This window comes from Triticum urartu, chromosome 7A, assembly GCF_056163025.1.
Source record: "Triticum urartu cultivar PI428250 chromosome 7A, HENAU_Tu73, whole genome shotgun sequence".
Classification (NCBI taxonomy): domain Eukaryota; kingdom Viridiplantae; phylum Streptophyta; class Magnoliopsida; order Poales; family Poaceae; genus Triticum; species Triticum urartu.
Window position 1 is genome coordinate 333572974 of NC_141879.1, and position 10008 is coordinate 333582981.

The window sequence follows — 10008 nt, forward strand, 5'->3', positions numbered from 1 at the left end:
AAACAATCTCCAAGACGCCAATACCAAGCTGAGCGTGGAACTGAAAGATGTTCGAGCCCAGCTTGCGGATTCCGTGAAGGAGAATAAGCGGCTTCGACGCGGCATTTTTAGTAAATGCTTGAACGAACCCTTAAAAGAGTGCGGCGAAGAAGCCGACTGACAGAGTTATGTCTGTAGGTATGTTGACGGGTCGTCCCGCGGAGGAGATGCCCGGGTCTGCGGGTGATCTTCTACCCGAGCTCTCACAACTGCACGAACAAGTTCAGCAGCTGATGCAAAGTATTGCCCAGGCCTTGTGGCCATCCGTCTCCCTGCAAGCAGGCATTGGAGAGCTTGCGGAGAAGCTCAAGGGAGCACGGCGGCGCTTCCGATTATGGAAGATATCGGCCTGCTGTCAAGGTGCCAGGGAAGCCTGGGCCATGGTGAAGACGCGGTATACCAAGGCTGACCCAAACCACATGGCCGAGGTCGGACCTATGGGGCCCGATGGGAAAGAGATCCCCATTAGCTGAGTGTATGGGCAAGTAGAATTAGCCGCAAAGTATTCCCAACAGGATTGTAGTCTAGACAGCCTGTTCGATGGTATAGAAGAGGAATTTAATCAGTCTACATGACTATGTAATTAAAGTGACATGTATAATGCCTTCTAGCCGGATTGTAAATCATTTGTCATGGCAGACCTTTTCGCTTCAACCTCGGGACCCGATAGTCTGAAGTGTATCCGAATACCCGCTCGGTTATATAAGAACCAGGGTATGCGTGGAAACCAGGCATAGGGGTCATTAGTGCTTGAACAGACAAGTACCCAACTAGTTATGTTATATTACATGGGTAGTAAGAAACATCTTCCAGGGATAATAGTTCTGTTAAGGGTTCCTTTCCCTGGGTACGCATGCCCTAAAGTGCATGTCCGGACTGCGAAAGGAGACGCAGGCAAAAACATCTAGGGGCACATATGGAAAATAAATAAAAATCATCTTTTGTTCACCGACCGAGTATTCCCTTAAGAACGCTAGCTTTCGACTTCACCCAGTCTGAGGTACACATCCAGCTGACCCGGCAGTAACAATCGCAGGGGTGCTCCCCTTATGCCCTAGCCGAATTAACGGGAACGTAGGGCATAAATACAAGAGCCAGGCAACCCAGCTTGGCCAAAACTTAAGTCATATTGATGCATATAATGGCGAAGAAAAGGTACATGCGGAAGAATAACACATGTGCGGGGCATGAAGCCCAGATAAATAATTAAGCTTCCGTGTAAGAAGCCCCCAGGTATAATGAGCGCGGTTAGCGCATCAATAGTGTGCAAGCAAGGCACAAGTTGGCCCTTGAAGGCCTTGAGAAAGAATAAAAGAAAGAAAGAGAGAAAAAGACAGATAATGTATATGCAAAAAATGGACAGAGGAAGGAGACGAACATAGAGTCCAGCACTAGGCGTAGAATCTTCGGAGCCCGGCTGCGTTCCATGGGTTCGGCTCAAGTCGATTATTCGATGCATCCCGCAGACGGTATGCTCCACCGGTCAGAACTTGGTCAATAATGAAGGGAATTTACCATTTGGGCTCGAGCTTGGTCTGTTTCTTCTCCGGCAGGCGTAGAACTAGCTCGCCAACGTTATAAGTTTTGGACCGTACTTCTCCGCTTTGGTATCTTTGAGCCTGTTGCGGATAGAATGCGGAACAGGCTTTTGCCACGTCACGCTCCTCCTCCAGGGTGTCCAGACTGTCCTGCCGATCGAGCTCGGCTTCTCTTTCTTTGTACATGCGCACTCGACGTGAGTCATGAATTATGTCGCAGGGCAGAACCGCCTCTGCGCCGTACACCATAAAGAAGGGTGTGTATCCAGTAGTATGATTCGGCGTGGTCCGCAGCCCCCAGAGTACGGAGTTGAGCTCCTCTGCCCAGTGCGTGTTAGACTCCTTTAAGGACCGCACTAATCTTGGTTTGATGCCACTCATGATAAGATCATTTGCTCGCTCAACTTGGCCATTGGTTTGTGGGTAATAGACAGAAGCATAATCGAGCTTGATGCCCATGTTACTGCACCAGAGTTTTACCTCGTTGGCCGTGAAGTTCGTGCCATTGTCAGTGATGATGCTGTGAGGGAAGCCATAACGGTGTACAACCCCGGATATGAAGTCTATCACCGGTCCGGATTTGGCCGTTTTAATAGGTTTGGCTTCTATCCATTTGGTGAATTTATCCACCATGACCAGTAAGTATTTTCTTATGGGTTCCCCCTTTAAGGGGTCCAACTATGTCAAACCCCCAGACCGCGACGGGCCAGTTAATGGGGATTGTTTGGAGGGCGGTGGGTGGCATGTGGCTTTGGTTTGCAAAAAGCTGGCAACCGACGCAGCGTTGGACCATGTCCTGTGCATCTACCCGGGCCGTCGGCCAATAAAAACCTGTACGGAAGGCCTTGCTTACAAGGGCCCAGGCTGCGGCGTGGTGGCCACCGAGTCCGGCGTGAATTTCTGCCAAAAGCTTCCGCCCTTCCTCTTCGGAGATGCACCTTTGAAGGACTCCGGTAGTACTTTTTTATACAGCTCTCCCTCGTGGACCCTGTAGGCTTTAGATCGCCGCACTATGCAGCGTGCCTCATTTTTGTCCTCAGGAAGTTCCTCCCTAGTTAGGTAGGCCGGGAATGGTTCTGTCCACGGGGCGATGATGGCCATTATTACGTGGGCTGAAGGTGTTATTTCGGTGGTAGAGCCTCCGATTATGTCAGAGTGTTCGGTAACGGGCATTTTGGCCGGGTCCAGACTATTGTTACCGGTGTCCCCTTCCCATACCACGGATGGCTTAAACAACCTCTCCAAAAAGATGTTGGGGGGGGGACCGCATCACGTTTTGCGCTGATGCGGGCGAGGATATCCGCCGCCTAATTTTTTCCCGAGCCACATGGTGAAATTCGAGCCCCACGAACCAAGATGACATCTTTAGGACGGCGTTGCGATAGGCCACCATTTTCGGATCCTTGGCATCGAAGTCTCCATTTATTTGGGATATTGCGAGGTTCGAATCCCCACACACCTCCAGGCGTTGAATGCCCATGGAAACTGCCATCCGAAGACCAAGTAACAGGTCTTCGTATTCGGCTGCGTTGTTAGAGTATGTATACAATATCTGTAGTACGTATTGAACTGTATATCCGGTTGGAGACGTCAGGACGATGCCAGCTCCCAGACCAGCCAGCATTTTGGAGCCGTCAAAGTGCATGATCCAATTGGAGTATGCGCCGTACTCTTTAGGGAGTTCGGCTTCCGTCCATTCGGCGACAAAGTCGGCCAATACTTGCAATTTAATGGCTCACCGGGGTTTGTATGTTATGTCGAATGGGAGGAGTTCAATGACCCATTTGGCAATCCGGCCCATGGCGTCGCGGTTGTTTATAATATCATTACGTGGCACTTCCGAGGCTACTGTAACTGAACACTCTTGAAAGTAGTGTCGCAGCTTCCAGGATGCCATGAATACCGCATAGGCTATCTTTTGATAATATGGGTACCGTGATTTGCATGGAGTGAGGACAGTGGATACATAATATACCATCTTTTGAAGGGGGAATTTATGTCCGTCCGTTTCTCGTTTGACGACGAGCACTGCGCTTACAACCTGATGAGTTGCCGCAATGTACAACAACATTGGTTCGATGATGTTTGGCGCGGCCAGGATTGGGTTGGTTGCCAGTATGGCTTTTATTTCTTCCAATCCGGCTGTGGCAGCGTCCGTCCACTCGAAGTGTTCGGTGCACCGAAGGAGGTGATAAAGGGGTAATGCCTTTTCTCCTAAGCGGGAGATAAAGCGGCTTAGAGCCGCCAGACACCCGGTTAATTTCTGGATTTGTTTGAGCTCCGTTGGGATAGCCAACTGTGACGGAGCTCGGATTTTGGCCGGATTTGCTTCAATTCCTCTAGTGGAGACAATGAATCCCAAGAGCTTTCCGGCTGGTACACCGAAAACGCTTTTTTTCCGGATTGAGCTTGATGTCATATGTTCGGAGATTGTCGAATGTGAGCCTCAAGTCGTCTATTAGAGAGTCGACGTGTTTGGTTTTGACGACCACATCATCATCTATGCCTCTACGGTTTTGCCGATCTGTTTCTCCAGACTTGTCTGAATCATGCGCTGATATGTTGCGCCGGCGTTTTTGATCCCAAAAGGCATTGTGTTGAAACAGAAGGGGCCGTATGGTGTGATAAATGCCGTTGCGGCTTGGTCGGACTCCGCCATCTTGATTTGGTGGTAGCCGGAATATGCGTCGAGGAAACACAACGAATCGTGTCCCGCGGTAGCATCGATAATTTGATCGATGCGGGGGAGGGGGAAGGGATCCTTTGGGCAAGCCTTGTTGAGGTCCTTGAAATCGACACATAGATGCCAGGATTTGTCCTTCTTTGGTACCATCACCAGGTTTGCTAGCCAGTCCGGGTGTTTTATTTCTCTAATGAATCCGGCCTCCAATAACTTGGCTAGTTCCTCTCCCATAGCTTGTCTCTTAGGTTCAGAGAAACGCCGAAGAGTCGGCTTGACCGGCTTGAATCCCTTTAGAATATTAAGGCTGTGCTCGGCCAGCCTGCGTGGGATTCCTGGCATATCCGAGGGATGCCAGGCGAATATGTCCCAATTCTCGCGCAGGAACTCTCATAGTGCGGCGTCCACTGCGGGGTTTAACTGTGCCCCGATGGACGCTGTTTTTGTAGGGTCCGTTGGGTGGACTTGGAATTTGACTATTTCATCCGCTGGTTTAAAAGAGGTGGACTTGGATCTCTTGTCAAGTATCACGTCGTCCCTGTCCACTGTGGAGCGCAACGCAGTTAATTCCTCGGCCGCAAGGGCTTCGGATAATGCCTTAAGGGCCAATGCGGCTATTTTGTTTTCGGCGCGGGGTGCTACGTCCGGATCACTAGCGAGAGTGATGATTCCGTTGGGCCGGGCATTTCGAGCTTCATGTACCTGTAATGGGGTATGGCCTTGAAGATCGTGAACGCCTCCCGCCCTAAAAGGGCGTGGTATCCGCTACTGAACGGGGCCACTTGGAATGTAATTTCTTCGGACCTATAGTTCTCCAGCGTGCCGAATACCACATCTAGTGTGATTTTCCCAGCACAGCGTGCTTCCCGACTGGGGATGATTCCTCTGAAGGTTGTGCTATTTCCATTTTATGAAGAGTTTCCTCATAGATGAGGTTTAATCCACTGCCACCGTCCATGAGTACTTTGGTGAGTCCAAAGCTGTCCACAATTAGACTGAGGACCAGTACAACTGGTGCTCGGGCTGTTCGGAATTTAGGTTCATCACTGGCATTGAAGGTAATAGCCGTGTCACTCCATGGATTTATTGCTGCCACGTGGCAGATTTCGGCAAGGCTGCGGAGTGTTCGCTTGCGCCTATTATTTGATGCGAAGGTCTCAAAGACTGTTAATACCGTATTGTTATCCACGGGATGGTGCTCTGTGGCATCTGGGTTGAGAAGATCCTCACCATTTTTGGCCACCTGCCGGAGTACCCAACATGCTCTAAGGTTGTGTGTTGGTATGATATCTACCGTACTATGAATTTTGCAGGGTCCGTTGAGCCATCCCTCCAATATGGTTCCACGCCCTATAGAGGGTCTTTTCTTCTTTGTAATTAACTCGGGTGTCTTATGATAGTGCGCCCTTTTATTTCGAACTGGGTGTATATTCGGAGCCGGATTATCCCAAAATTTCGTTTGGGTTTTCCAGGCGCTTTCCATCGCACAGTACTTTTGTACTATGGACGCCAAGTCGGCGAAGCGTGATATGTCACGGTGACTTATGGCATTAAGGATTCCCTTGTCCGTGCAATTATTGCAGAAAAGTGAGACTGCGTCTTCCTCACGACAGTCCTTAACCTTGTTCATCACAAGGAGGAATCTAGCCCAATAATGATGTACTATTTCCTAGGGCTCTTTCCTGATGTGGGAAAGATCATTTATGTTTGGGTGGGTGGGTGGAATTGAGTCCGAACCCTTACCCAATCTGAGACACAGGGGCCGAGGAGTTTCCAATCTTGGAAGTTCGGGTTCCGGGATGTTGCCCGATAAGTCTGGCCCGCTGCCTGACTCTAGGTTCAGGTCTTGGGTGATGTCCTCCCGTAAATGGGTATCCGGCTCGGAGAGCTCAGGAATTCGGACATAGTTAGTCCTCAAGATAGAGGAAGAATCGCTGCATTGTTCCTCCACCACCACAATATGATGGGTGACCGGTGGAGAGTTAATCTCCCTTTGATCGGGTTTAAGCCCAATCCGATCATAGTCCGTAGTGACTCCCAAGGCGGTGATGCGATCCAAGAGCTCGTTTAGGGATGAGAGCTCCATTGGATCCATCTGCTCAGCAAATTTCAAGCCAACGTGGATGCTGTTTTCGATGACCCGAGAAGTCATCATCGGTGCAGCAGCCGAACGGGCGGTCATGATGAAACTGCCTAGCCGGAGAGTTTGGCCGACAGCCAGGGCTCCCCCGGCGGTAATGTTGTTTTTAACAACAAGACGAGGCATCCTTCCTTATGGTGATGGCACAGTGGAACTCTCAATGAAAGCACCAATGTCGGTGTCAAAACCGGCGGATCTCGGGTAGGGGGTCCCGAACTGTGTGTCTAGGCGGATTGTAACAGGGGACACGTTGTTTTACCCAGGTTCGGGCCCTCTTGATGGAGGTAATACCCTACATCCTGCTTGATTGTTCTTGATAATATGAGTAGTACACGAGTTGATCTACCACGAGATCGTAGAGGCTAAACCCTAGAAGCTAGCATATGGTATGATTGTTGTTGTTGTTGGTCCTACGGACTAAACCCTCCGGTTTATATAGACACCGGAGGGGGCTAGGGTTACACAGAGTCAGTTACAAGGAAGGAGATCTACATATCCGTATTACCAAGCTTGCCTTCCACGCCAGGGAGAGTCCCATCCGGACACGGGACGAAGTCTTCAATCTTGTATCTTCATAGTCCAACAGTCCGTCCAAAGGATATAGTCCGGCTGTCCGGATACCCCCTAATCCAGGACTCCTCACCCAGGAAGACCCGATCAGTCTCGGAATCCTGGTTACAAGACATCTCGACAATGGTAAAACAAGACCAGCAAAGCCACCCGATGTGCCGACAAATCCCGATAGGAGTCGCACGTATCTCGTTCTCAGGGAAACACCGGATGAGACAGGCTACAAGTAAAACCAACCCTCGAGTTTCCCTGAGGTGGCCCCACAGGCGGCTCGGTTCGGACCAACACTTAGGGGAGCACTGGCCCGGGGGGGGGGGGGGGGTTAAAATAAAGATGACCCTTGAGTTTGCTGAACCTAAGGGAAGGTATATTGTATTAGGTAGGCAAATGGTAAAACTAAGGTTGGGCCTTGCTGGAGGAGTTTCATTCAAAGCAAACTGTCAAGGGGTTCCCATAACTCCCAACCGCGTTAGGAACACAAAATCAAGGAACATAACACCGGTATGACGGAAAACTAGGGCGGCAAGAGTGGACCAAAACACTAGGCATAAGGCCGAGCCTTCCACCCTTTACCAAGTATATAGGTGCATTAAAGTAAATAAGAGATAATAATGATATCCCAAGCAAAAACCATGTCCCAACAAGGAACAAACTTCATCTTCACCTACAACTAGCAACGCTATAAGAGGGGCTGAGCAAAGCGGTAACATACCCAAACAACGGTTTTCTAGGAAATGTGGGTTCAAGGCTTGACATGGCAATATGGGAGGCATGATATAGCAAGTGGTAGGTAGCGCGACATAGCAATAGAGCGAACAACTAGCAAGCAAAGATAGAAGTGATTTCGAGGGTATGGTTGTAACACCCCAAAATTTTAACCATGATTTATTAATTAAAATTTTGCCATGGTAAATTAAAATTTTATTTTCTGGATTTATCTTTTGATTTCAGAACTCCTCTTTTCTTTGATATTATGGAGTTTTCACCCCAAGTGAAAACCTTTCAGAATATTGTTGGACTTGTATATCTTTCCAAGACCATTTCTTTTATCAGTGGAATTATTTCTATAATTATTTTTCCTGAGCTTTATTTCTTTAAAAATGGGTTTTCATAAGTTTTAGGGTTCCATTTGCACTACAACCCTTTCAAATACTCCATTAGAATCCGCACCAAAAATTGGGGATGTCATGTGATGTTCCCACATCACTTTTATGCAAAAACCTCTTTTAGTCATTTGGAAATTTTGAGCCCTACCTCAAGTTTTCAAATCTGGATCAGTTTGTGGTTTGCACTGCAACCTATTTAAATATTCCTTTAAAAATTCCACCAAAGTTGGGAGATGTTAGTAGGAGTATATAATTCAACTTTATGCAAAAACCCTTTGGTATTCTTTGAAAAAATTGAGCAAAACATCCTCATCTTCATTCTGGTCCAGTTTAGTGTTTTGCACTGCATTCACATTTTATCTTTCCCTATTGCCCTTGATCTTTCTCCTTCTTGTAAACCACCCTACCAAACCCCTAAGTCCAGGAGATTGGAGCCATTGGAGTATTTTTGGTCCATGCAATAATGCCTTTCATTTTCTGTCCAGATTTGGTTTTCTCAAAAACTTGCACTAGAAAGTTTCTGGTCTTGCCAAACTAACCTTGCCACCAGCACCTACATATAAAGAGACTATGATCTGGAGTTTTTGGCCACCGGTAGAGATGCCTAGATGGCCATGGCATTCTGTCAAGCATGTTAGGAGCATGGCCAGTTTTGGCATGCTTTTAGACTTGCATTAGGAAGTTGCTCTAATGGCCTTACCAGCATGTCTATTAGCTCTCATATAGTCATTAGCCTAGTTCTGTTTAGTTGCAGAGGCATCAGAGAGGCCTAGAACGTGTTGGCATTTTGTCGAACACCTGGCGTGCGTGCTCTGGGCGCGCCCAGAGTGCTCGTTTTGCACGCGCGCGCAACCGAGCCGCCGCGTCTTGCCCCTGGCCTCCGCTCGCCCGCTGGGCCGCGCCTCGTCCTCATCCACTCGCCAGAACCCTCCAAACCACCCCTGGCGCCCTACAGCGCTGCCGTCAGAGCCCCTTGGCAGCACGCCGGCGTCCATAGCACGCCCCTGCCATGGACGGCGCCGCCCGAGCTACAGCCGCGCGCCAGCTCGCCCCTAAGCAGCATGAGCTAATCCACGCACACGTCCGCTAGCGCCCGTTGTCGCCATGCACCCCCTGGCTACAGAACGGCGGTTCGCCGTTCCTATCCACGGCCGCCGTCGGAACCGACCTCAACCACTATAAATAGGGACTCCCGAGCTCGTCCAGACCCTCAGGAGACCTCAGTCCGTCCCTCTAGAGCCCCCACGGCCAGCAATCGACGGAGGGAGGCTTTCTTCCTCGTCTGTGATCAGTTCGGCCGCCGCCACGCTCCGGTGCCGAACATCGTGAGCAGGGCCTCCCCTGTCCTTCCAGCACCACCATCCTCTCCCCCTCTACCTTGCGGAGCCACCCCACCTCTCGAACACGATCGGGAGCCACCGTAGCTCGAGACCCCAATCCTCCCGAAGCCACCATCCGCCGCGGAACTCGCCGCCGGCGACTCCCTTCGTCCCCACCAGCCCTTCGACCACTGGGAGGACCGCCATGGACTGGCGTATCCATCCCTGCCCTCGGGACCCCGTGGGGAGCCGCCGTTCATCGACGGCGATCGCCGGAGCCCCGCCTTAGCTCAGCCAGAGGAGGAAGGAGACGCGGGCAACTGGTCAAAGTTGACCAGTGGGCCCAAGGGACCCACTATCAGCGACACAACGACACAGCGACGTTTTCTTTTTCTGATTTTTATTAAAAACAGATTTTTGACTAAACTTTGACTGGCTATAACTTTTTAAATATAAGTCCAATTGACTTGATTCTTTTTATGCTGTTTCTCAAATTTTGTCTAGTTTATTTTCATATTTATTTGAAAATTTTCCAAGCAACTTTTTTGTACTGTTTTGAAACTATGTTTTAATTTAGATTTTCTTAAAATAGGATTTTTGAAGAAGGAAGAAACTT